At 39.8% G+C, this 26,444-nt stretch overlaps 1 protein-coding gene and 1 long non-coding RNA gene across 4 annotated transcripts in view; one reads left to right on the top strand and one right to left on the bottom strand.

Annotated features, from left to right (window-relative positions):
* Positions 1-6,598, bottom strand: part of FOXN2 (forkhead box N2) — a 53,407-nt gene extending 46,809 nt beyond the window's left edge. For 2 of the 3 annotated variants that reach the window (XM_061211104.1, XM_061211106.1), the window contains exon 1: positions 6,417-6,598. The gene's annotated coding sequence lies outside the window, so the exon portion shown is untranslated. Of the gene's footprint in view, positions 1-5,628; positions 5,714-6,416 lie in introns of those variants that run through there. The other variant, XM_061211105.1, reaches the window with a different exon arrangement.
* Positions 6,599-7,202: 604 nt separating this feature from the next.
* Positions 7,203-26,444, top strand: part of LOC133104696 (uncharacterized) — an 86,542-nt gene continuing 67,300 nt past the window's right edge. Inside the window, exons 1-2 of the long non-coding RNA XR_009703691.1 lie at positions 7,203-7,230; positions 7,513-7,555. This is a non-coding gene — a long non-coding RNA (uncharacterized LOC133104696). The remainder of the gene's footprint in view (positions 7,231-7,512; positions 7,556-26,444) is intronic.

Below are 26,444 nucleotides of genomic sequence, written 5' to 3'. Positions count from 1 at the left end.
ATTTACATAACTTCTGTTTCTTTATAATAAAATATGTCCTGCATAGTTGTTTTGGAGAATTAAATTATATACTCATGTGTCTAGTATAATGCCACGCCAGAACATAGTAGGCACCTGATAAAAGGTAGTAATTGTTGCCATGATTATTAATAAATGTTGCTCAATCAGCATAGAGGTAGAATTTAAATTGAACTTTTAAGGATGGAGGAGTTGGACAGAGGCATAGGGCAGGCAGAAGGAACAGTAAAATCTCAATTTACAAGAAATCTCTTCCTTTTTTCCTGTATTTCCTCTTTTAAGATAAACAAACCACAAGGATATAAGTTTATCAATTTCCTCAATTCTCTACCTCCAAGGTTATATAAAAACTCAAAATAGGGCTTCCCTGGTGGCGCAGTGGTTGAGAATCTGCCTACCAATGCAGGGGACACGGGTTCAAGCCCTGGTCTGGGAAGATCCCACATGCCGCGTAGCAACTGGGCCCGTGAGCCACAACTACTGAGCCTGCGCGTCTGGAGCCTGTGCTCCGCAACAAGAGAGGCCGCAATAGTGAGAGGCCCGCGCACAGCAATGAAGAGTGGCCCCCACTTGCCGCAACTAGAGAAAGCCCTAGCACAGAAACAAAGACCCAACACAGCTAAAAATAAATAAATAAATCTATAAAAAAAGAAAAAAAAAAAAAAAAACAAACTCAAAATAACTTTTCTCTGTGTCAAAATTCTAATTTAAATATTAAATTATGCTCAGAGGGCTGAACACCATAAAATGTGAAAAGTGTAAATGTATTAATAATACATTTTAGGGAGAATTTCAATAAGAGTCCAAAGTAATAGTGCTTTTAGTTAACCCAGTTAAGTAGAAAAAATTAACTGAAATTCTTATTCAACACGTCTTTCAAACCACTTCTTAGGAAAAACCTCTAAGTAGCAAAAGCACCAAATGCCTCTGAAATAAAATCAAGAAGCCAAGAATTTTCTTATACAACCTGCAAATTTATAAGATACGAAGATAATTAACAATAATTAAACTACTCTGCTAATTAAACAGTAATACATCTACTTGGAGAGAATCCAAGTAATTTTCCCTTATCCATGCTGGTAGCAAAAAGATGGTTATTGTAATGGTATATATAGTTAATCTTTGTGATAACAGCATATTTTCTAAATGGCTACTTAAGAACTTTATTTAGCCTTTTAGGCTTACAGTAATACTATGCTTACAACTGTCAGTGAAATAAGACCTATGTAGGTGAGGGGATAAATTCTATTTATTTTATGTTCACATCAGGCAGACTCCAAAAGAGTAGAAATGATGTCTCTTGCTCACCACTATACCCTTACCACTTAAATACAGAAGATGCTCAATGAATATTTGTCCAAGTTTAATGTTTATTTATGGACAAGAAAATTAGGTTGAGGGAAATAAAAAAATACATGAATTAAAATTAGGTCAAGGCCTTGAGCATGAGCTGTGCTTGGTAACTTGATTCCAAAGAGTATGATTGGGTGGGGAGTGAAACCCGACAAAGACCTCAAACAGGTGATCAATGTTTGTTAACATTATATCAATTTTATGTTCTTAGTATATACCCTTAATACGCTGTGAAGAAAATGGCACTTCACCTCTGTTCTCTTCCTCCCTAAAACTCTAACACCAGTCTAATCATGAGGAAAATGTTAGATAAATCTCAACTGAGGGACATTCTATAAGATTTCTGACTAGTACTCCTAAAAACTGTCACAATCATCAGAAATAAGAAAATTTGAGAAACTAGAATTCTGGAACAGAAAAAGGACACTAGGGAAAAACTAATGAAATCTGAGTAAAGTATGCAACTTAGTTAATAGTAAAGTAGCAATTTTGTTTCCTTAGTTGTGACAACTGTACCACTGTAATATAAGATGTCAACAATAGGGTAAACTGGGTGAGGTATACTCTACTATCTTGCTACTTTTCTGTAACTGCAAAACTATTCTAAAATTAAACATTTATTTAAATTTAAAAAGTTAGGGTAAGGGGAATAAGAAATATATGAATCAAAATCCTTTGGAAGTGGATGATGATAAACATTCTTTTCGTTCCTATATATTTGGTAGCATTCTCATAGAGTGGAAATTAAGTTATTGAACAAGGCTACAGTATTAATTATGAAGTCACATATGACCAAAGCAGATGCCCCTTATTCTTGTTTCCCAAAGCATCATTCTTAGGCCTCAACACTTCAATTACTAACTCTATAACAAAAAATTGTAACATTAGCTGTCACCTCTATATTGAATGGATTATCTCACAGCTCTAATCTCTAGTCATTAAAGGTTATATTCACCTTGATATCTCCCACTCACCTAACATTCCAACTAAACTCACCATCTTCTTGATTATGCTCCCCTTCCAAACCTCCTTCTCAAAGTTATTAATTTGTCCTTTAATAGATCTCTTTCCTTGCCATAGTCAATAATTAGTCCTGCACACTGCTGTCAAATGAACCTTCCTCAAATAAGGATTTTATCCTATCATTCCCAAGCTTAAATGCCACTTTTTTTTTTTTTTGGCATTAAACCATGTTTAAATTCAAAAGTGATGTTTTCAAGCCCATCCATAATTGGTTATTCCTTTGTACCCTTCACTTATAAAGAAAGACCTTTCCATCCATCTCTCCACCTCATAAGTGCTGCCTCTTCTTTACTCAGAAAATAATCAAATACTCACTAAGCATATAACATATACCTGAGGGGGGGGGGGAAGACTCCTCTGGGTGGTCAAGGACTATAATTTTCTTGGGGTGATAAAACCTAAAAAGATAACAAAGAATATGGGAATTTGTCTTATTCAAGGCTGTAGCCTCAGTTACTATAACAGTGCCTGGCACATGGTAGGTGCTCAAAAAATATTTATTAAATAAAAACAAGGCAGTATAGAATGCTACAACCCAACAGAATAATATGCTATTAGAGAAAAGAATTTCAGTTGGAGAGGTGGAAGACAGGTCTAAAATTCTATGATTCTAAGGCTCGCAAGACAATCAAGATTTTAACCAAGCCTCAAGTTTGAGAAGATCTTCAACAGTTAAGAGGATGTGTGCAGGTGCATTTCCAACAGAAAAATGTTGTATCAGCAAACGTAAAAAGTAGTAAATTGTTATACCATGTTGAAGTAGTGAATAATGAACAGTTCCTGTAGGTTAGTGGAAGATAAGAAGGGAGAAGACTGGGACCAACGTTTGAAAAATCTTGAGAAGAAATTTGGTATTATGCTTGAAATAAGGTGTTTTGGTTGTTAGAGTGATATAACCTTTAGGAAAATTAATCTAATGGGAGTAACATGAAGGTCAGACTTTTGAAAACAAAAGCCTTACTTTCTTCAAGAAGCCTCCCCTATCTACTCAAACCCTCTAGTTTCGTTCTCAACTGTTACAGCACCTGCCTGCATCATACAATTTAACTCCAAATTTTATCATCTCACATTGTAAACTTTTTTTCACATATATTAATCATGTCTCTTCAACCCAAGAATAGGGATCAAATATTAGAGCACTTTTTCTTCCCTAAGAAATCAGCAAAGGGACTTCCCTCCCTAAGAAATCAGCAAAGGGACTTCCCTGGTGGTCCAGCGGTAAAGAATCCGCCTTCCAATGCAGGGGACCCAGGTTTGATCCCTGGTCAGGGAACTAAGATCCCACATGCCGTGGGGTAACTAAGCCAGTGCGCCACAACTAGAGAGAGAAAACCCGAACACCACAACTAGAGAGAAGCCTGCGGGCCGCAACGAAGACCCCACACAGCCAAAAATAAAAAATTAAAAAAAAAAATCAGCAAAGAATTGGGCCCTCAAAACTTCGTTTTTGGAGGACCTTTTTGCATTTATGCAAAACCCACTTACTAAAATGACAACACTCTAAAAGCAAGGCACACACATACAAGCTGCCATAAGAACAAGATTAATCCTTGTTTGGATGGCACTTTTTAAAGTTTTATTTGATAGCCGGATCACATAACTAATAATGTAGCTATCTCCCAGCATATGTTTTCAGTGCTTCCTGCTTTATATAAGTATTTCTTCACCTCATTTAGTTTTCTTTCTCAACTATGCACTGCTCTCAGTTGTCAGCACACATATTCATTTCTCAATTGTATTATCTTTTCCACACCTAAGCCTCTCCAATCTTTTTAACTATTAGCTTCACTGACTGAAAACCACTATTACGGCATAATTAAAATTCTAATAAATGGTGCTACTGTAACTTCTCCGCACAGTTCTTTTAAACATGCTAAATGTTTTCTATGGTTTAGCACTCTTCAAGTAAAACTGATTCAAATAAAAACATGTTACAGAAATAATTCAAATTCACCAAAACATTTACAAAATGAAACAAGATGCACTAGTAACCAAGGATTGTACGTAATTCTTAAATTCTAAAAATTCCAAACTCTCCAAAAGTTTATCTTCAACCTTTATCTTACTTTAGAATAATTTATTTAAAATTATTTCATTTTATTTATTTTACTTTTTATTAATTTTTTGATCTTCAGCCCTTGATCTTTTACTTTTATATATTCTAAAACTTTAATTTCATACCCTTAATATCTGTTGACGTTAACATTTATATGAACTGTTAATACTTTTCCTTAAAAAGGCTTAAGAAAGTGCCCATGCACAAATCAAACAAGTATTTATTTTATCCCTAAACAAGTATTTTCACTGGTAATATATTTATATCTTTTCAGTTCACAATTTTTATGTAAAAAGAGAAAAACTGAGATTTTTATGAAACTATCAAAAAGAAATCCTGCAGAATGTGATTATTTCTGACTACATTAGAAACTCTCATTAACGACTCTGAAATTCAAACGATTTTTTCCCAAAGTTGAGAAACTCCATAATGTACTCTTCTATTCCCCATCACTCCTTAATGGTACCTAACACTGCTGCTTAGATTTTAAAGATAAATCATCAAAACAGCAGAAGGCAAAAATGTCAATATATACCTTACAAGGACTGCTAGAAAACAAAGTCTTCCATTCGGTTGGAACAGAGATAGACATGAACGGTTCAGCTTTTTCCACTTCCCCATCTCAGAAAACACCAAAATAAATGTGGATGCAAAGCTACTGCATGGTTACAAAGCCCCCTGGCTACCAGTGAAGCCTCAGCCCTAGCTGCGCTAGGGCGCTCAGTTACACTCAACCGGCCACGTGGCTGTCACAAGCAGAAGACAAGATTAACAGCGTAAACTAACCTGGAAATAATAACCTCCTCCCACAACCTCGGAGTTGGGGTAGAAGAAATAAAGTATGTGTCATTTCTTTGCACGCTAAGACTTTTTTCTGTAAGGAGAAAACCAAGTACAGAGGCTGCTTTAAAGAGGCTTTAAAGCAGAAATCAGGTCCAGGAAGATCCCGAGAGTGTGCCCCCAGTGAATTAAGACACGCCAACTCCCATGAGATGCGATGGGAACAGAGGCATTCTGCAAAGGGGCAATGGGGTGGAGTTGAGTAAGATGGAGCACTACGCACATGGGCCGCTTTCCCCTGACTCCCACCGTCCTCCCGGGTTCCAGCCTCGCTGCTGTTGCGATAGGGCGAACTCAGAAGGCTGAAGGGCCTCGCACACGCCCACACGACCTCTCACCTTCCCGGTAAGGGCAGAGGTAACCAAGGGCCCAAGAGAAGCGGCGAACAGGAAGTGTCCATATTGCAGCGCTGAAACACTAACTCCTATCCCACCAAGACAGCCACCCTCGGAGGCCCCCCGGGCGCCCGCTGGAGGAGGGGCCAGAGGGTGCCGGGGTCGGCCACCCCCACATCCGGGACCCGCCCCTGCCCACCCCCAACGCCCAGCCGCCCCGCCGCTCGAAGTTCACTGCCGGCCGCGCCCGGAGCCTCCCCGGGCACTATTTGGCCGGGCCCAGCCAGTCCGCCCGGGGCCGGGCGAGGACTCCACGCCCGGCACGTCTCGCAGCACTTTATGCCGGGGGCGGGGGGAGGGGGTGTGTGCTGCAAAGACTCCCGACGGGCTTGGGGCGCTTCACCCAACAGCAGATTCGTCCCGAGTCGAGCGCTAAGCGTCCTCGGGGCCACCTCCGAGCCTTTCTGAAGAGCCGGCACCCCTCGCCGCGGTTTCCGCTGCGCGACACCCGCTCCCGGGCGGTCATTACACCCCTCAGGAAAAACTCCTAACTCCTCACGGGGCCGCACTACCCTCAGTTCGCCACCCTCCCGGGAGCCCACACGCCACCCAAGGCGCGCGCAGGGGAGACCCCCGCGCCAGCGCCAATCCCTCACGGGACAAAAATGTCCGGGCCCGTCAGGGGACAGCCGCCTCCGCGCCCCACGCCCGGCGGCCGCCGCACGCGCTGCCCGGAACGCGGACGCCGGGCGGCGCCGGCTGAGGAGGGCGCCGCTCCTCCCGGGACTCACCGTCAGCTCAGCCGCCGCAGCGGAGGGGTGAAGAACGAGCAGGGGAAGACACAATATGGCAGAGCACCGCAGCTGCTCCCGGCGGCTTCCAGTAGCCGCCTCCGGGAAGACGCGGCAACGAGCAGGCAGCGGCAGCTGCGGTGGCGGCCGCGGCAGTACCACATCCCCCTCCGGCTCTCTTCCTCCCCTCCCTCCGCCCTCCCCCGCTGCCAAGGCAACGCGGCGCCAAGGAGATGAGCCCCGCCCCTCCCTCCGGTCCCCGCCTCCAGCGACCCCTTGGGAGGGGGGCTCCGCCCGTCCCTCCCTGTCCCCTCCCACCTCCTACTGGGGGGCCAGGCCTGGGACCCGGCAGGCTGCCCAGGCGGCGGGTGGGGGAGGAAGGGGGATGCGGTGTCCGGAAGGGCGGGGCTCGCACGGAAGGCAGGGCGGAGACGTTGTGGGCCAGTCGGGTTTCGGGCTGAGGAGGGGCTGGGGAAGGCGGGAAAATGGAAAGGCCTCGCTTGCCCCGGGAAGGACCTATAGGAATGCGGCGGGGCGCGGCGCGGCCGCTGAGTGGCGGAGATGGGGAGGAGGCGGGGCGCGGCTGGGCGGAGCGACGGGTGGCCGCCCGGCTGGTCCGTCCGTGGAGCCTGTGCTGGGACTGCAGCGACGGCCTTCAAAAGCCCGAGCAGTTGTGGGTTTCCTCAGGAGCTTTCCGCCATTGGCCAGGCTTTGAAAGAGCTTTAGGAACGGTAAAGCACTAATAGAAACTTAAAGTAGTATCACCCTCGCTTGACTGAAATTTTATGTGGAAACTAAGCTCAACGTGTCTGAGGTAAAAAGAAAAAAAAAAAGACTTAGGAATCAGATCCAAAATTTAATAAGCATTTACTGAGCGCTCACTAAGTGATATGGGCTGGGCTAAGTTCTTTACATGCATTGTCGTAACCATAGTGCTAAAATAGCATTGCCAGATAAAATACAGGTGTGCCCAGCTAAATCTGAATTTCAGCATAAGAATGTTCCATTTGGGAAACACTTCCTAGTTTGTTTTGGGTTTTTTTTGTTGTTAAATCTGCCAACACTATCCTAACTCTTACTAATTCCAACTTTACAGATAAGGAAACTGAGGCATAGAAAAATAACCTGTCAAATAGAGGGTAAGTGACAAAATTAAGACTCCATTTTACTGCTATCATTTTGATCCTGATAATTAAATCTCTGAGTTCCTATATCTACATCTTCAAAAACTAGAGTAGTGATACCTATCTCACAAATGTGTTGAATGGATTTTTTTTTAAAAGGGTATATGAAAGAGACCTGGACAGTGGCTGAGGCATAGTAGGTGCTAACAGAAGTTCATTTCCTTCCTGAAAAATGAATGTTAACTGTATATATGCCAGGCTCTAAGTATAAAGTGGGCAGAATATGAAACAAGCTGCCTACTGACAATTAAACAAGTCAAGCTGTGGGGGTGACAGAGATACAGAAGAATTATAGGAATCACAATATATAATAACAAAAATGGAAGTTTCATCCCCTCATTCCACAGATGAAAACACTGTTTATACGATTTGTCCAGTCATCTACTAGTTCCATTTGTTTTTCATTACACCGTCCTGGAGGGCCTCGTAGCTGCATTCAGAGTAAGAGACCACAAGGCAAATGTACAATGTGCTTCATTTGAAGCAAGAGTTGCTTCACTTTCTCCCTTAAGCTCAATCACTGTTACCCCCTCATGTGGACAAAGTCAAGGAAGTTTCTAGAGGAACAGTGTAGCAGAAAGGGAGAAGAGGTAAGAAGGAAGAAAGTTTGAGAGAAGGTGGCTTCTGGAGAGCGACAGTCTCCTCAGACCTCAGTCTTGTTTTATCTCTGCTGGTCATTGTCATGGTGGCCACTAACATAGGTCTTCATCTCCTTATAGATTATTGCACTAGTGTCTTACTTGATATATGGAACTTTAGTTTCTGTTTTTCCTTCTAATCTATTTTAAACTCAGGTGACAAAACAATCCTCCTCAATTCCAGAAGAATTGCAGAATTTGAGAACTGGAAGTTATATATACTTTAGAGATATATCATCTAGGAGCCCAATCTATCATGGATGGGAAAACAAATCCAGAAAAGTGACGTAACTTGTCCATGGTCAAATAATGAATCTACTGCATCTGCATCCACTAAGCTTTCTCTGCTGGTCCTCTCTACTGATTGATTCACCCCAGAGAGGCTGGCACATTTAAATAATCTCTGCGGGTAAGGCTCAGGTCTCTTAGGAAATCTGTCACACAGTTCAGAGTCCAGGGACGCGTTTATACTTAGAAGCTATTTTAGAGGGCTTTGAATACCTACAAAGGAAAAGCTCTGATTAAAAATAATGATGTTTCAGAGTGAGTAGCTTTTTCCCAGGAGTTTACAGAGTAAAAAGTCTAGGAAACAGCCTAAATCTTTAGGAAAAAAAGGATCCTGGCGTTTCAGATCTCCTGCAAAGCTTGTATTCTTTTTTTTTTTTTAATAAATTTATTTATTATTTGTTTTTGGCTGCGTTGGGTCTTCGTTGCTGCGCACAGGCTTTCTCTAGTTGTGGCGAGTGGGGGCTACTCTTCGTTGTGGTGCGTGGGCTTCTCATTGCGGTGGCTTCTCTTTTTGCCAAGCACGGGCTCTAGGCACGTGGGCTTCAGTAGTTGAGGCATGCGGGCTTAGTAGTTGTGGCTTGTGGGCTCTAGAGCATGGGCTCAGTAGTTGTGGCACATGGGCTTAGTTGCTCCACAGCATGTGGGATCTTCCCGGACCAGGGCTGGAACCTGTGTGCCCTGCATTGGCAGGTGGATTCTTAACCACTGCACCACCAGGGAAGTCCCGAAGCTTGTATTCTTCTTTCTCCAAAATACTTTAAAAGAACGTACTCATTAGTAAACTTTACTAGAAGACAAATGCATTAGAAAATATATTGTTTAAAATGCCCTCATGTTTAGGTTGAAAAGTGATAGGAACTCAAATATACGTGTTTAAATTTTAAATGTATTTATCATTGTATCATGTGTATTTAACAAAAGACTTTTTGATCATGAATTGATGCGTCCAAAAATAACCAGTTTACCAACACGGAATCTAGACTTCAAGCCCCTTGAGGTCAGTGATCATGTCTTTTTCATCCTTATAATGTAATTTCTTAGAATAGTTTCGGAACAAAGATGATGTTCAATAGTATTTGTCAATAAAAAAAGTAACTTTCTTCAAATGATATCAGAACTAGGATACAACATTCCTAAATACTGAGCTGCCACTTGGACTCAAAAGATTGTGAATGAAAGTCTTAATTCTTTTTTTCTTTAAGGATCTTTTTCAAAGTCCTTCTTAAAAACAGCTACCTATGTTTAATCATAGCTACATTTGTATAAGCCCTGGTATTGGGATTAATTTGGACCAATCCTCCTATTGAGGAGACTAGAAAAACTCAACAAAATATTTAAAAATCAATTCAAAGGCATCAGAGAGCTAACATGATAGGAATTACCAGGCCATGGATCTGAGGAATGATGGAGGCCCAGGGATGTCCATTTATCCATTCCATAGAAGGTTGCTGAGAGGATGAGCAGGGATGAGGGACAGTGATTGGAATTCAGGGTGTGCTAAAGAGGCAGGAGGAGAGCTCTGTTGAAACTCCCTTGCTTTGTACTAGGAATCCAAATGGCTACATCCTAGAAGTAAATGGGTGACATCTCATTTTCAAAACATCTCAACCCTGAGAGTGGATTAGGATAATTTCCTTGAGCTAATACCCACAAGCCCTTGGTGGAGGCAAACTAAAATCCTTCCTGGAGTAAAGTAATATCATGTTAGGCCTGAAGTCATTTCTACTAACAATTTTGCAAATACAAAGTCTAGTGTACAATTAAAAGTAAGTCATACAAGGAAAGAAAATCACCAGAAACAACAGAGAACAAAAACAGACCCAAAAGGAGTTCAGAGAGTGAAATTATCAAACATAGATTTAAAAATAACAATGCTTACTATATATAAATAAATAAAACACAAGATTAATAATTTAGGCAGATAACTAGAAACTTGAAAAAAGAAACAGATGAAAATTTTAGAACCAAAAAGTTCACTAACTGAAAATAACTCAGTGATGGGTATAATAACATATTAGACACAGATATAAAATTAGGGAACTAGAAGATAAGTCAGAAAAAAATACTCAGAATGAAGCACAAAGAATAAAAAGGATGGAAAATACAGAACACAGGTAAAGCATGTAGAAGATACAGTGATAAAGTTTAATATGCACATGAATGGAATTCCAGAAGGAAAGAAAAGACAGTATTGGGCAGAAATAATATTTGAATGAATGAATTCCTAGCAGGATAAAAAAAATTTTTTTAATCAACACAATTGACACATAAACACATCATGAAAAAACTGCTAATATCCAAAGACAAAGAAAAATCTTAAGAGCAGCTAGAGAAAATAAGAATTGATCTTTAAAGAAACAAAAATTAGACTTACAACTAATTTTTTTTTAAAATATTTATTTATTTATTTATTTGGCTGTGCTGAGTCTTAGTTGTGGGATCCTTGTTGCAGCATGCAGGATCTTTGTTGCGGCATGCAGCATCTTTGTTGCGGCATGCAGGATCTTTTAGTTGCAGCATGCGGGCTCTAGTTCCCTGACCAGAGATTGAACTTGGACCCCGTGCTTTGGGAGTGTGGAGTCTTAACCACTGGACCACCAGGGAAGTCCCACAACTTACTTTATAACAGAACTATCTTAAGCCAGAAAATGATAGAATGATAACTTCAAAGGACTAAAAGCAAATATTTTAAGAATGAAGGTGAAATTTTCAAAATAGAGTATTTGTCACCAGCAGATTGATAGTGGCATTCTTTAGGCAGAAGGAAATTACCCTAATTGTTAAATCAGAGATACATGAGGAGGGCTTCCCTGGTTGTGCAGTGGTTAAGAATCCGCCTGCCAATGCAGGGGACACAGGTTCGAGCCCTAGTCCGGGAAGATCCCACATGTTGTGGAGTAACTAAGCCCATGCACCACAACTACTGAGCCTGCACTCTAGAGCCCATGAGCCACAACTGCTGAGCCTGCATGCCACAACTACTGAAGCCCGCGCGCCTAGAGCCCATGCTCCACAACAAGAGAAGCCACCGCAATGAGAAGCCCACGCTCTCTGCAGCTAGAGAAAGCCCGCACGCAGCAACGAAGACCCAACGCAGCCATAAATAAATAAATAAATTTATTTTTTAAAAAAGACAGGAAATAAAGATCAATCAAAATAATAAATATGTGGATAATTCTACATGAATATTGATATTAAATATTTAAGTAAATAGTAGTAATGTCTTCTGTATTTAAAAATACACAACAACTGTATATATGTCAGGAGAGGGGAAAAGGAATCAAGTGTTCTGAAATCTGCATTGTCTAGGAGAATGGAAAAAGTTACAATTAATAATAGACTCTAAGTCAAGAATACATTTTGTAATCTCTACAAAAATCACTGAAGGAATGATATAAGACTATGTGTATTAGTCAAGGCTCTCCAGAGATAAAGCGCTAACAGCGTGTGTGTATACGTGTGTGTCTGTGTGTTTGTAGAGTGAGAGCAAGAGCGAGAGAGAGAGAGAGAGAGAGACACTTATTTTAAGGAATTGGCTGAAGTGATTATGGAGGGGCTTGGAAGTCCAAAATCTACAGGGTAGTCTGACAAGCTGGAAGCCCAAGGAAGAATTGCAGTTTGAGTCCAAAATCAGTCGGCTGGCAGAATTCCTTCTTGCTCAGGGGAGATCAGTCTTTGTTTTATTAAGGCCTTCAACTGAATGGATGAAACTCACCCATGTAATGGAGGGTAATCTGCTTTACTCAAAGTGCACTAATTTTAATGTTGATCTCATCCAATAAACATTTTCACAGAAACATCTAGAATAATGTTTGACTAAATATTTGGGCACTGTAGCACAGCCAAATGACATATAAAATTAACCATCGCATCATACAATTTGCAATCTAAAAGGAGAGAAGTAATGGAGTAGTAAAAGGTAACCAATCTAAGTGTAAGATAGGACAAAACTATATAACAGGCAAGACAAATAGGAAGTACTTAATACGATGGTAGATTTAAATCCAAATATATCGCTAATTACATTAAGTGAAAACAGATCCTAATTTAATGAAAAAGATTTTTTTGGTTACCTATTTTTTTTTTAACATCTTTATTGGAGTATAATTGCTTTACAATGGTGTGTTAGTTTCTGCTTTATAACAAAGTGAATCAGCTATACATATACATATATACACATGTCTCCTCCCTCTTGCGTCTCCCTCCCTCCCTATCCCACCCCTCTAGGTGGTCACAAAGCAGCGAGCTGATCTCCCTGTGCTATGTGGCTGCTTCCCGCTAGCTAGCTATTTTACATTTGGTAGTGTATATATGTCCATGCCATTCTCTCACTTCGTCCCAGCTTACCCTTCCCCCACCCCGTGTCCTCAAGTCCACTCTCTATGTCTGCATCTTTATTCCTGTCCTGCCCCTAGGTTCTTCAGAACCATTTTTTTTTTAGACTCCATATATATGTGTTAGCATATGGTATTTGTTTTTCTCTTTCTGACTTACTTCACTCTGCAGGACAGACTCTATCCATCGACCTCACTACAAATAACTCAATTTCATTTCTTTTTATGGCTGAGTAATATTCCATTGTATATATGTGCCACATCTTCTTTATTCATTCATCTGTCGATGGACACTTAGGTTGCTTCCATGTCCTGGCTATTGTAAATAGTGCTGCAATGAACATTGGGGTGCATGTGTCTTTTTGAATTATGGTTTTCTCACGGTATATGCGCAGTAGTGGGATTGTTGGGTCATATGGTAGTTCTATTTTTAGGTTTTTAAGGAACCTCCATACTCTTCTCCATAGTGGCTGTATCAATTTACATTCCCACCAACAGTGCAAGAGGGTTCCCTTTTCTCCACACCCTCATCAGCATTAATTGTTTGTAGAGTTTTTGAGGATGGCCATTCTGACCGGTGTGAGGTGATACCTCATTGTAGTTTTGATTTGCGTTTCTCTAATGATTAGTGATGTTGAGCATCCTTTCATGTGTTTGTTGGCAATCTGTATATCTTCTTGGAGAAATGTCTATTTAGGTCTTCTGCCCATTTTTGGATTGGGTTGTTTGTCTTTTTGATATTGAGCTGCATGAGCTGCTTGTAAATTTTGGAGATTAATCCTTTGTCAGTTGCTTCATTTGCAAATATTTTCTCCCATTCTGAGGGTTGTCTTTTACCTTGTTTATGGTTTCCTTTGCTGTGCAAAAGCTTTGAAGTTTCATTAGGTCCCATTTGTTTATTTTTGTTTTATTTCCATTTCTCTAGGAGGTGGGTCAAAAAGGATCTTGCTGTGATTTATGTCATAGAGTGTTCTACCTATGTTTTCCTCTAAGAGTTTTATAGTGTCTGGCCTTACATTTAGGTCTTTAATCCATTTTGAGTTTATTTTTGTGTATGGTGTTAGGGAGTGTTCTAATTTCATTCTTTTACATGTAGGTGTCCAGTTTTCCCAGCACAACTTATTGAAGAGGCTGTCTTTTCTCCATTGTATATTCTTGCCTCTTTATCAAAAATAAGGTGACCATATGTGTTTGGGTTTATCTCTGGGCTTTCTTTCCTGTTCCATTGATCTATACTTCTGTTTTTGTGCCAATACCATACTGTCTTGATTACTGTAGCTTTGTAGTATAGTCTGAAGTCAGGGAGCCTGTTTCCTCCAGCTACATTTTTCTTTCTCAAGATTGCTTTGGCTCTTTGGGGTCTTTTGTGTTCCCATACAAATTGTGAAATTTTTTGTTCTACTCCTGTGAAAAATGCCATTGGTAGTTTGATAGGGATTGCATTGAATCTGTAGATTGCTTTGAGTAGTATAGTCATTTTCACAAAGTTGATTCTTCCACTCCAAGAACATGGTATATCTCTCCATCTGTTGGTATCATCTTTAATTTCTTTCATCAGTGTCTTATAGTTTTCTGCATGTCTCCTTAGGTAGGTTTATTCCTAGGTATTTTATTCTTTTTGTTGCAATGGTAAATGGGAGTGTTTCCCTAATTTCTCTTTCAGATTTTTCATCATTAGTATATAGGAAGGGAAGAGATTTCTGTGCATTAATTTTGTATCCTGCTACTTTACCAAATTCATTGATTAGCTCTAGTAGTTTTCTGGTGGCATCTTTAGGAATCTCTATGTACAGTATCATGTCATCTGCAAACAGTGACAGCTTTCTTCTTCTTTTCCGATTTGCATTCCTTTTATTTCTTTTTCTTCTCTGATTGCTGTGGCTAAAACTTCCAAAACTGTTGAATAATAGTGGTGAGAGTGGACAAACTTGTCTTGTTCCTGATCTTAGAGGAAATGCTTTCAGTTTTTCACCATTGAGAATGATGTTGGCTGTGGGTTTGTCATATACGGGCTTTATTATTTTGAGGTAAGTTCCCTCTGTGCCTACTTTCTGAAGGGTTTTTATCATAAATGGGTGTTGAATTTTGTCAAAAGCTTTTTCTGCATCTATTGAGATGATCATATGGTTTTTCTCCTTCAGTTTGTTAATAAGGTTTATCACACTGATTGATTTGCGTATATTGAAGAATCCTTGCATTCCTAGGATAAACCCCACTTGATCATGGTATATGATCCTTTTAATGTGCTGTTGGATTCTATTTGCTAGTATTTTGTTGAGGATTTTTGCATCCATGTTCATCAGTGATATTGGCCTGTAGTTTTCTTTGTGACAGCTTTGTCTGGTTTTGGTATCAGGGTGATGGTGGACTCGTAGACTGAGTTTGGGAGTGTTCCTCCCTCTGCTATATGTTCGAAGAGTTTGAGAAGGATAGGAGTTAGCTCTTCTGTAAATGTTTGATAGAATTCACCTGTGAAGCCATCTGGTCCTGGGCTTTTGTTTGTTGGAAGATTTTTAATCACAGTCTCAATTTCAGTGCTTGTGATTGGTCTGTTTATATTTTCTATTTCTTCCTGGTTCAGTCTTGGAAGCTTGTGCTTTTCTAAGAATTTGGCCATTTCTTCCAGGTTGTCTATTTTATTGGCATATAGTTGCTTGTAGTAATCTCTCATGATCCTTTGTATTTCTGCAGTGTCAGTTGTTACTTCTCCTTTTTCATTTCTAATTCTATTGATTAGAGTCTTCTCCCTTTTTTTCTTGATGAGTCTGGCTAATGGTTTATCAATTTTGTTTATCTTCTCAAAGAACCAGCTTTTAGTTTTACTGATCTTTGCTATTGTTTCCTTCAATTCTTTTTCCTTTATTTCTGATTTGATCTTTATGATTTCCTTCCTTCCTCTAACTTTGGGGGTTTTTTGTTCTTCTTTCTCTGATTACTTTAAGTGTAAGGTTAGGTTGTTTATTTGAGATGTTTCTTGTTTCTTGAGGTAGGATTGTATTGCTATAAACTTCCCTCTTGGAACTGCTTTTGCTGCATCCCATAGGTTTTGGGTCATCGTGTTTTCATTGTCATTTGTTTCTAGGTATTTTTTGATTTCCTCTTTGATTTCTTCAGTGATCTCTTGGTTATTTAGTAATGTATTGTTTAGCCTCCATGTGTTTGTATTTTTTACAGATTTTTTCCTGTAATTGATATCTAGTCTCATAGCGTTGTGGTCAGAAAAGATACTTGATACAATTTCAATTTTCTTAAATTTACCATAGCTTGATTTGTGACCCAAGATATGATCTATCCTGGAAAATGTTCCATGAACACTTGAAAAGAAAGTGTATCCTGTTGTTTTTGGATGGAATGTCCTATAAATATCAATTAATTCCATCTTGTTTAATGTATCATTTAAAGCTTGTGTTTCCTTATTTATTTTCATTTTGGATGATCTGTCCATTGGTGAAAGTGGGGTGTTATAGTCCACTACTATGATTGTGTTATTGTCGATTTCCCCTTTTATGGCTGTTAGCATTTGCCTTATGTATTGAGGTGCTCCTATGTTGGGTGCATAAATATTTATAATTGTTATATCTTCTTCTTGGATTGATCCCTTGATCATTATGTAGTGTCCTTCTTTGTCTCTTATAATAGTCTTTATTTTAAAGTCTATTTTGTCTGATATGAGAATTGCTACTCCAGCTTTCTTTTGATTTCCATTTGCATGGAATATCTTTTTCCATCCCCTCACTTTCAGTCTGTATGTGTCCCTAGGTCTGAAGTGGGTCTCTTGTAGACAGCATATATCCGGTTCTTGTTTTTGTATCCATTCAGCCAGTCTATGTCTTTTGGTTGGAACATTTAATCCATTTACATTTAAGGTAATTATTGATGTGTATATTCGTATAACCATTTTCTTAATTGTTTTGGGTTTGTTATTGTAAGTCTTTTCCTTCTTTTGTGTTTCCTGCCTAGAGAAGTTCCTTTAGCATTTGTTGTAAAGCTGGTTTGGTGGTGCTGAATTCTCTTAGCTTTTGCTTTTCTCTAAAGGTTTTAATTTCTCCATCGAATCTGAATGAGATCCTTGCTGAGTAGAGTAATCTTGGCTGTAGGTTTTTCCCTTTCATCACTTTAAATATGTCCTGCCACCCCCTTCTGGCTTGCAGACTTTCTGCTGAAAAATCAGCTGTTAACCTTATGGGGATTCCCTTGTATGTTATTTGTTGTTTTTCCCTTGCTGCTTTTGATATTTTTTCTTTGTATTTAATTTTTGATAGTTTCATTAATATGTGTCTTGGTGTGTTTCTCCTTGGATTTATCCTGTATGGGACTCTCTGCACTTCCTGGACCTGATTGACTATTTCCTTTTCCATATTAGGGAAGGTTTCAACTATAATCTCTTCAAATATTTTCTCAGTCTCTTTCTTTTTCTCTTCTTCTTCTGGGACCCCTATAATTCGAATGTTGGTGCGTTTAATGTTGTCCCAGAGGTCTCTGAGACTGTCCTCAATTCTTTTCATTCTTTTTTCTTTATTCTGCTCTGCAGTAGTTATTTCCACTATTTTATCTTCCAGGCCACTCAGCCATTCTTCTGCCTCAGTTATTCTGCTATTGATTCCTTCTAAAGAATTTTTAATTTCATTTATTGTGTTGTTCATCATTGTTTATTTGCTCCTTAGTTCTTCTAGTTCCTTGTTAAACGTTTCCTGTATTTTCTTCATTCTGTTTCTAAGATTTTGGATCATCTTTACTATCATTACTCTGAATTCTTTTTCAGGTAGACTGCCTATTTTTTCTTCACTTGTTTGGTCTGGTGGGTTTTTACCTTGGTCCTTCATCTGCTGTGTGCTTCTCTGTCTTTTCATTTTGCTTAACTTACTGTGTTTGGGGTCTCCTTTTCGCAGGCTGCAGGTTCATTGTTCCCGTTGTTTTTTCTCTCTGCCCCAGTGGCTAAGGTTGGTTCAGTGGGTTGTGTAGGCTTCCTGGTGGAGGGGACTGGTGCCTGTGTTCTGGGGGATGAGGCTGGGTATTTTCTTTCTGGTGGGCAAGACTGCGTCTGGTGGTGTGTTTTGGGGCGTCTGTGACCTTATTATGATTTTAGGCAGCCTGTCTGCTAATGGGTGGGGTTGTGTTCCTGTCTTGCTAGTTGTTTGGTATAGGGTGTCCAGCACAGTAGCTTGCTGGTCGTTGAGTGGAGCTGGGTCTTAGCATTGAGGTGGAGATCCCTGGGAGAGCTTTTGCCATTTGAGGTCTTTGGTGGACTAGTGACCTGAACTGGTGGGGCCCGATGGTCTTTGGTGGACCAGTGTCCTGAACTCGGCTCTCCCACCTCAGAGGCACAGGCCTGACACCCAGATGGTGCACCAAGACCCTGTCAGCCACATGGCTCAGAAGAAAAGGGAGAAAAAAAGAAAGAGAGAAAGAAAAAAATAAAATAAATTAAAGTTATTTAAAAAAATATTTAAAAATAAAAAAAAATTAAAAAGTAATAAAAAGAAAACAAAGAAAGAAAAAAAGAAGAGAGCAGCCAAACCAAAAAAGGAATCCACCAATGATAAACAGCACTAAGAACTATACTGAAACAAACAAACAAAAAAACAAAAAAACGGACAGACAGAACCCTAGGAGAAATGGTAAAAGCAAAGCTATACGGACAAAATCACACAAAGAAGCATACACATACACACTCACAAAAAGAGAAAAAGGAAAATATACATATATCTATACATAAAGAAAAAAAGAGAGCGACCAAATGAATAAACAAATCTACCAATGATAGTAAACTCTAAATACTAAAGTAAGATAAACATAAAACCAAAAACAAATTAGTTGCAGAAAGCAAACCCCATGTCTACAGCTGCTCCCAAAGTCCACCACCTCAATTTTGGGATGATTCATTGTCTATTCAGGTATTCCAGAGATGCAGGTTACATCAAGTTGATTGTGGGGATTTAATCTGCTGCTCCTGAGGCTGCTGGGAGACATTTCCCTTTCTCTTCTTTGTTCGCACAGCTCCTGGGGTTCAGCTTTGGATTTGGCCCCTCCTCTGCGTGTAGGTCTTTTGAGGGCATCTGTTCTTCGCTCAGACAGGACAGGGTTAAAGGAGCAGCTGATTAGGGGGCTCTGGCTCACTCAGTCTGGGGAGAGGGAGGGATACGGAATGCGGGGTGAGCCTATGGTGGCAGAGGCAGACATGACATTGCAACAGCCTGAGGCGCGCCGTGTGTTCTCCCGGGGAAGTTGTCCCTGGATAACAGGACCCTGGCAGTGGTGGGCTGCACAGGCTCCTGGGAGGGGAGGTGTGGAGAGTGACCTGTTCTAGCACACAGGCTTCTTGGTGGCTGCAGCAGCAGCCTTAGCGTTTCATTCCCGTCTCTGGGGTCTGTGCTGATAGCTGTTGCTCGTGCCCATCTCTAGAGCTCATTTAGGTGGTGCTCTGAATCCCCTCTCCTTGTGCACCCCGAAACAATGGTCTCTTGCCTCGTAGGCAGGTCCAGACTTTTTCCCGGACTCCCTCCCCGCTAGCTGTGGTGCACCAGCCCCCCTCAGGCTGTGTTGACGCAGCCAACCCCAGTCCTCTCCCTGGGATCTGACCTCTGAAGCCGGAGCCTCAGCTCCCAGCCACCACCCGTCCTGGCGGGTAAGCAGACAAACCTCTCAGGCTGGTGAGTGCTGGTTGGCACCAATCCTCTGTGCAGGTATCTCACTGCTTTGCCCTCTGCACCTCTATTGCTGTGCTCTCCTCCGTGGCTCCAAAGCTTCCCCGCCACCACCCCTCATCTCCGCCAGTGAAGGGGCTTCCTAGTGTGTGGAAAGTTTTCCTCCTTCACAGCTCCCTCCCAGATGTGCGGGTCCCGTCCCTATTCTTTTGTCTCTGTTTTTTCTTTTGCCCTACCCAAGTACGTGGGGAGTTTCTTGCCTTTTGGGAAGTCTCAGGTCTTCTGCCAGCATTCAGTAGGTGTTTTGTAGGAGTTGTTCCACATGTAGATGTTTTTCTGATGTATTTGTGGGGAGGAAGGTGATCTCCACGTATTACTCCTCCACCATCTTGAAGGTCTCCCTTGGTTACCTATTGCTGTGCAACAAACTACCCCCAAATTTAGTAACTTTACCACCATTTTACCAATATTTCATGATTCTATGGGTCAGGAACTTGGATAGGACACAAAGGGAATGACTTATCTCATCTCTGGGTGATTTTCTGCTGGGGCTAAAGCATCCCTGATAGCTTTACTCTCATGTCTGGCACCTCAGTTAGCATGGCTCCAGTGGTGAGTGTTAGCTGGACCAGCTTGACTGAGATCATATGTGTAGGGCATTGGTTCTCACTGTTGATTGGATTCTTTGATTTTTGTACAAATAGTTTCATGACTTCTTCCTTTCCATGTGCCTCTGCATGTAGTCTCTCCAGGGAGATAGGCAGACCTCTTATATACAAACTCAGGGCTTCCAAAAGGGTTAGGCTTGGAACTAGCACATTGTCACTGCTGCCACATTCTACTGGATAGCAAATTACAGGTCCATCCCAGAGTCAAGGGGAGGAAACTATTTAAGGACATAAATATTTGGAGGTATGATGAACCTGGGGCCACTGGTCCATGTAACCAGCTAGCACAGACTGTTAGACTGGACAAAAATTCAAAATCCAACTACATGCTGTTTACAAGGGATATATCTAAACTATAAAAATGCAAAAAGTTCAAAAGAAAAGGGTTGGAAAAAACTAAACCATGCAATACTACCAAAAGAAAGCTGGAATAGATTAAGTAGACTCTAAAACAAAAAGTAGTGCTAGAGATAAAGGGAGACTCTTCATAATGGTAAAGATTTAATTGGCCAGGAAGATTTTTTAAATTCTAAATTTGTATCATTCTAATAACATAACCTCATGGTACATAAAGCAAAAATTACAGAATGACAAGGAAGAATAAAAATTGACAATTTTAGTGGGAGATGTTAACATATTCAGTTACTGATAAAATAGGCAGACAAAAATTTCAGTAAGAATATAGGTTTGAACAACACTTTTAGCGAAGTTGAGTATAACGGCATATTGAGTCCATTTCTATAATCCTTTACATATGAAAAAATTCATCACTTATTTCATTTCTGTTTGGGCTCATGAAGCTGGGAGAGACATCCAAGTATCCCTTTGGGAACATATCACCTGTTTGGAACATATCTGTATTTTACAGATCTGTTTACCAATGTGTACCTTTACCTCATTCATTAAGTAAGCATATTCAGTTCCTACTATGTGCCAGGCACTGTACTTAGCAGAGAGATGAAAGCTATAGTTAAAATTACAGACCAGAGAGGGCAGACAGCAGAAGCAAGAAGAACTACAATCCAGCAGGCTGTGGAACAAAAACCACGTTCACAGAAAGATAGACAAGATGAAAAGGCAGAGGGCTAGGTACCAGATGAAGGAACAAGATAAAACCCCAGAAAAACAACTAAATGAAATGGAGATAGGCAATCTTCCAGAAAAAGAATTCACAATAATGATAGTGAAGATGATCCAGGACCTCGGAAAAAGAATGGAGGCAAAGATCGAGAAGATGCAAGAAATGTTTAACAAAGACCTAGAAGAATTAAAGAACAAATAAACAGAGATGAACAATACAATAACTGAAATGAAAACTACACTAGAAGGAATCAATAGCAGAATAACTGAGGCAGAAGAACGGATAAGTGACCTGGAAGACAGAGTGGTGGAATTCACTGCTGCGGAACAGAATAAAGAAAAAAGAATGAAAAGAAATGAAGACAGCCTAAGAGACCTCTGGGACAACATTAAACGCAACAACATTTGCATTATAGGGGTCCCAGAAGGAGAAGAGAGAGAGAAAGGACAAGAGAAATTATTTGAAGAGATTATAGTCAAAAACTTCCCTAACGTGGGAAAGGAAGTAGCCACCCAAGTCCAGGAAGTGCAGAGAGTCCCATACAGGATAAACCCAAGGAGAAACATGCCGAGACACATAGTAATCAAATTGGCGAAAATTAAAGACAAAGAAAAATTATTGAAAGCAGCAAGGGAAAAACGACAAATAACATAGAAGGGAACTCCCATAAGGTTAACAGCTGATTTCTCAGCAGAAACTCTACAAGCCAGAAGGGAGTGGCATGATATACTTAAAGTGATGAAACGGAAGAACCTACAACCAAGATTACTCTACCCAGCAAGGATCTCATTCAGATTCGATGGAGAAATCAAAAGCTTTACAGACAAGCAAAAGCTAAGAGAATTCAGCACCACCAAACCAGCTCTACAACAAATGCTAAAGGAACTTCTCTAAGTGGGAAACACAAAAGAAGAAAAGAACCTACAAAAACAAACTCAAAACAATTAAGAAAATGGTAATAGGAACATACATATCAATAATTACCTTAAACGTGAATGGATTAAATGTGCCAACCAAAAGACACAGGCATGCTGAATGCATACAAAAACAAGACCCATATATATGCTGTCTACAAGAGACCCACTTCAGACCTAGGGACACATACAGACTGAAAGTGAGGGGATGGAAAAAGATATTCCATGCAAATGGAAATCAGAAGAAAACTGGAGTAGCAATACTCATATCAGATAAAATAGACTTTAATATAAAGAATGTTACAAGAGACAAGGAAGGACACTGCATAATGATCAAGGGATCAATCCAAGGAGAAGATATAACAATTCTAAATATATATGCACCCAACATAGGAGCACCTCAATACATAAGGCAACTGCTAACAGCTCTAAAAGAGGAAATCGACAGTAACACAGTCATAGTGGGGGAATTTAACACCTCACTTACACCAATGGACAGATCATCCAAACAGAAAATTAATAAGGAAACACAAGCTTTAAATGACACAATAGACCAGATAGATTTAATTGATATTTATAGGACATTCCATCCAAAAACAGCAGATTACACTTTCTTCTCAAGTGAGCATGGAACATTCTCCAGGAAAGATCACATCTTGGGTCACAAGTCAAGCCTCAGTAAATTTAAGAAAATTGAAATCATATCAAGCATCTCTTCTGACCACAACGCTATGAGATTAGAAATTAATTACAGGGAAAAAAACGTTAAAAACACAAACACATGGAGGCTAAACAATACGTTACTAAATAACCAAGAGATCACTGAAGAAATCAAAGAGGAAATCAAACAATACCTAGAGACAAATGACAATGAAAACACGATGATCCAAAACCTATGGGATGCAGTAAAGCAGTTCTAAGAGGGAAGTTTATAGCTATACAAGCCTGCCTCAAGAAACAAGAAAAATCTCAAATAAACAATATAACCTTACACCTAAAAGAACAAACAAAATCCAAAGTTAGCAGAAGGAAAGAAATCATAAATATTAGAGCAGAAATAAATGAAATAGAAATAAAGAAAACAATAGCAAAGATCAATAAAACTAAAAGCTGGTTCATTGAGAAGATAAACAAAATTGATAAACCATTAGCCAGACTCATCAAGAAAAAGAGGGAGAGAACTCAAATCAATAAAATTATAAATGAAAAAGGAGAAGTTACAACAGACACCGCAGAAATACAAAGCATACTAAGAGACTACTACAAGCAACTCTACGCCAATAAAATGGACAACCTGGAAGAAATGGACAAATTCTTAGAAAGGTGTAACCTTCCAAGACTGAACCAGGAAGAAATAGAAAATATGAACAGACCAATCACAAGTAATGAAATTGAAACTGTGATTTAAAATCTTCCAACAAACAAAAGTCCAGGACCAGATGGCTTCACAGGTGAATTCTATCAAACATTTAGAGAAGAGCTAACACCCATCCTTCTCAAACTCTTCCAAAAACTTGCAGAGGAAGGACACTCCCAAACTCATTCTATGAGGCCACCATCACCCTGATACCCAAACCAGACAAAGATACTACAAAAAAAGAAAATTACAGACCAATATCACTGATGACTATAGATGCAAAAATCCTCAACAAAATACTAGCAAACAGAATCCAACAACACATTAAAAGGATCATACACCATGATCAAGTGGGATTTATCCCAGGGATGCAAGGATTCTTCAATATACGCAAATCAATCAATGTGATACACCATATTAACAAACTGAAGAATAAAAACCGTATGATCATCTCCATAGATGCAGAAAAATCTTTTAACAAAATTCAATACCCACTTATGATAAAAACTCTCCAGAAAGTGGGCATAGAGGGAAACTACTTCAACATAATAAAGGCCATATACAACAAGCCCACAGCAAACATCATTCTCAATGGGGAAAAACTGAAAGCATTTCCTCTGAGATCAGGAACAAGACAAGGATGTCCACTCTCGCCACTATTATTCAACATAGTTTTGGAAGTCCTAGCCACGGCAACCAGAGAAGAAAAAGAAATAAAAGGAGTACAAATTGGAAAAGAAGAAGTAAAACTGTCACTGTTTGCAGATGACATGACACTATACATAGAGAATGCTAAAGATGCCACCAGAAAACTACTAGAGCTAATCAATGAATTTGGTAAAGTAGCAGGATACAAAATTAATGCACAGAAATCTCTTCCCTTCCTATATACTAATGATGAAAAATCTGAAAGAGAAATTAAGGAAACACTCCCATTTACCATTGCAACAAAAAGAATAAAATACCTAGGAATAAACCTACCTGGGAGACAAAAGACCTGTATGCAGAAAACTATAAGACACTGATGAAAGAAATTAAAGATGATACCAACAGATGGAGAGATATACCATGTTCTTGGAGTGGAAGAATCAATATTGTGAAAATGACTATACTACCCAAAGCAATCTACAGATTCAATGCAATCCCTATCAAATTACCAATGGCATTTTTTACAGAACTAGAACAAAAAATTTTAAAATTTGTATGGAAACACAAAAGACCCCGAATAGCCAAAGCAGTCTTGAGGGAAAAAAATGGAGCTGGAGGAATCAGGCTCCCTGACTTCAGACTATACTACAAAGCTGCAGTAATCAAGACAATATGGTACTGACACAAAAACAGAAATATAGATCAATGGAACAGGATAGAAAGCCCAGAAATAAACCCACACACATATGGTCAACTAATCTATGACAAAGGAGGCAAGGATATACAATGGAGGAAAGACAGTTTCTTCAACAAGTGGTGCTGGGAAAACTGGACAGCAAATGTAAAAGAATGAAATTAGAACACTCCCTAACACTATACACAACAATAAACTCAAAATGGATTAGAGACCTAAATGTAAGACCAGATACCGTAAAACTCTTAGAGGAAAACATAGGCAGAACACTCTTTGACATAAATCACAGCAAGATCTTTTTTGATCCAGCTCCTAGAGTAATGGAAATAAAAACAAAAATAAACAAATGGGACCTAATGAAACTTAAAATCTTTTGCAAAGCAAAGTAAACTACAAATAGGACGAAAAGACAACCCTCAGAATGGGAGAAAATATTTGCAAATGAATCAACGGACAAAGGATTAATCTCCAAAATATGTAAACAGCTCATGCAGCTCAATATTTAAAAAACAAACAACCCAATCAAAAAATGGGCAGAAGACCTAAATAGACATTTCTCCAAAGAGGACATACAGATGGCCAAGAAGCACATGAAAAGCTGCTCAATATCACTAATTATTAGAGAAATGCAAATCAAAACTACAGTGAGGTATCACCTCACACCACTTAGAATGGGCATCATCAGAACATCTACAAACAACAAATGCTGGAGAGGGTGTGGAGAAAAGGGAACCCTCTTGCACTGTTGGTGGTTATGTAAATTGATACAGCCACTATGGAGAACAGTATGGAGGTTTCCTAAAAAACTAAAAATAGAATTACCATATGACCCAGCAATTCCACTACTGGGCATATACCCTGAGAAAACCATAATTCAAAAAGAGTCATGTACCACAATGTTCATTGCAGCACTATTTACAATAGCCAGGTCATGGAAACAACCTAAATGCCCATCAACAGAAGAATGGATAAAGAAGTTGTGGTACATATATACAATGGAATATTACTCGGCCATACAAAGGAACGAAATTGGGTCATATGTAGAGATGTGGATTGATGTAGAGACTGTCATACAGAGTGAAGTAAGTCAGAAAGAGAAAAACAAATATCGTATATTAATGCATATATGTGGAACCTAGAAAATGGTACAGATGAACCGGTTTGCAGAGCAGAAATTGAGACACAGAAGTAGAGAACAAACGTATGGACACCAAGGGGGGAAAGTGGTGGAGGGGTGGAGGTGGTGGTGTGATGAATTGTGCGATTGGGATTGACATGTATACACTGATGTGTATAAAATGGATGACTAATAAGAAAAAAAATGAGTAAATACATTTTGTGAGGATGGCCAAAAAAATAAAAATTATAGACCAGCAAATCAGAAAATATAATGTGGTATTGTAAGTGCAGTGATAGAGCTTTACATAAGGAGCAGTGGGAACTGAGTCCTAACTCAGCCACAGATGATGCCTGAGCGAAATATGACAAAAGAAAAGACTATAGAATAGAAGTGGCAGTGTGGGGGTGGGCAGTGGCACTGCACCTAGCAAAGCCTGGTTGTGTGAGAGGTGACTGTTG

Source organism: Eubalaena glacialis, chromosome 14, assembly GCF_028564815.1.
Source record: "Eubalaena glacialis isolate mEubGla1 chromosome 14, mEubGla1.1.hap2.+ XY, whole genome shotgun sequence".
Classification (NCBI taxonomy): Eukaryota; Metazoa; Chordata; class Mammalia; order Artiodactyla; family Balaenidae; genus Eubalaena; species Eubalaena glacialis.
Note: the sequence above shows the minus strand (reverse complement) of the source record. Positions and strands in the feature narration are given on the sequence as shown.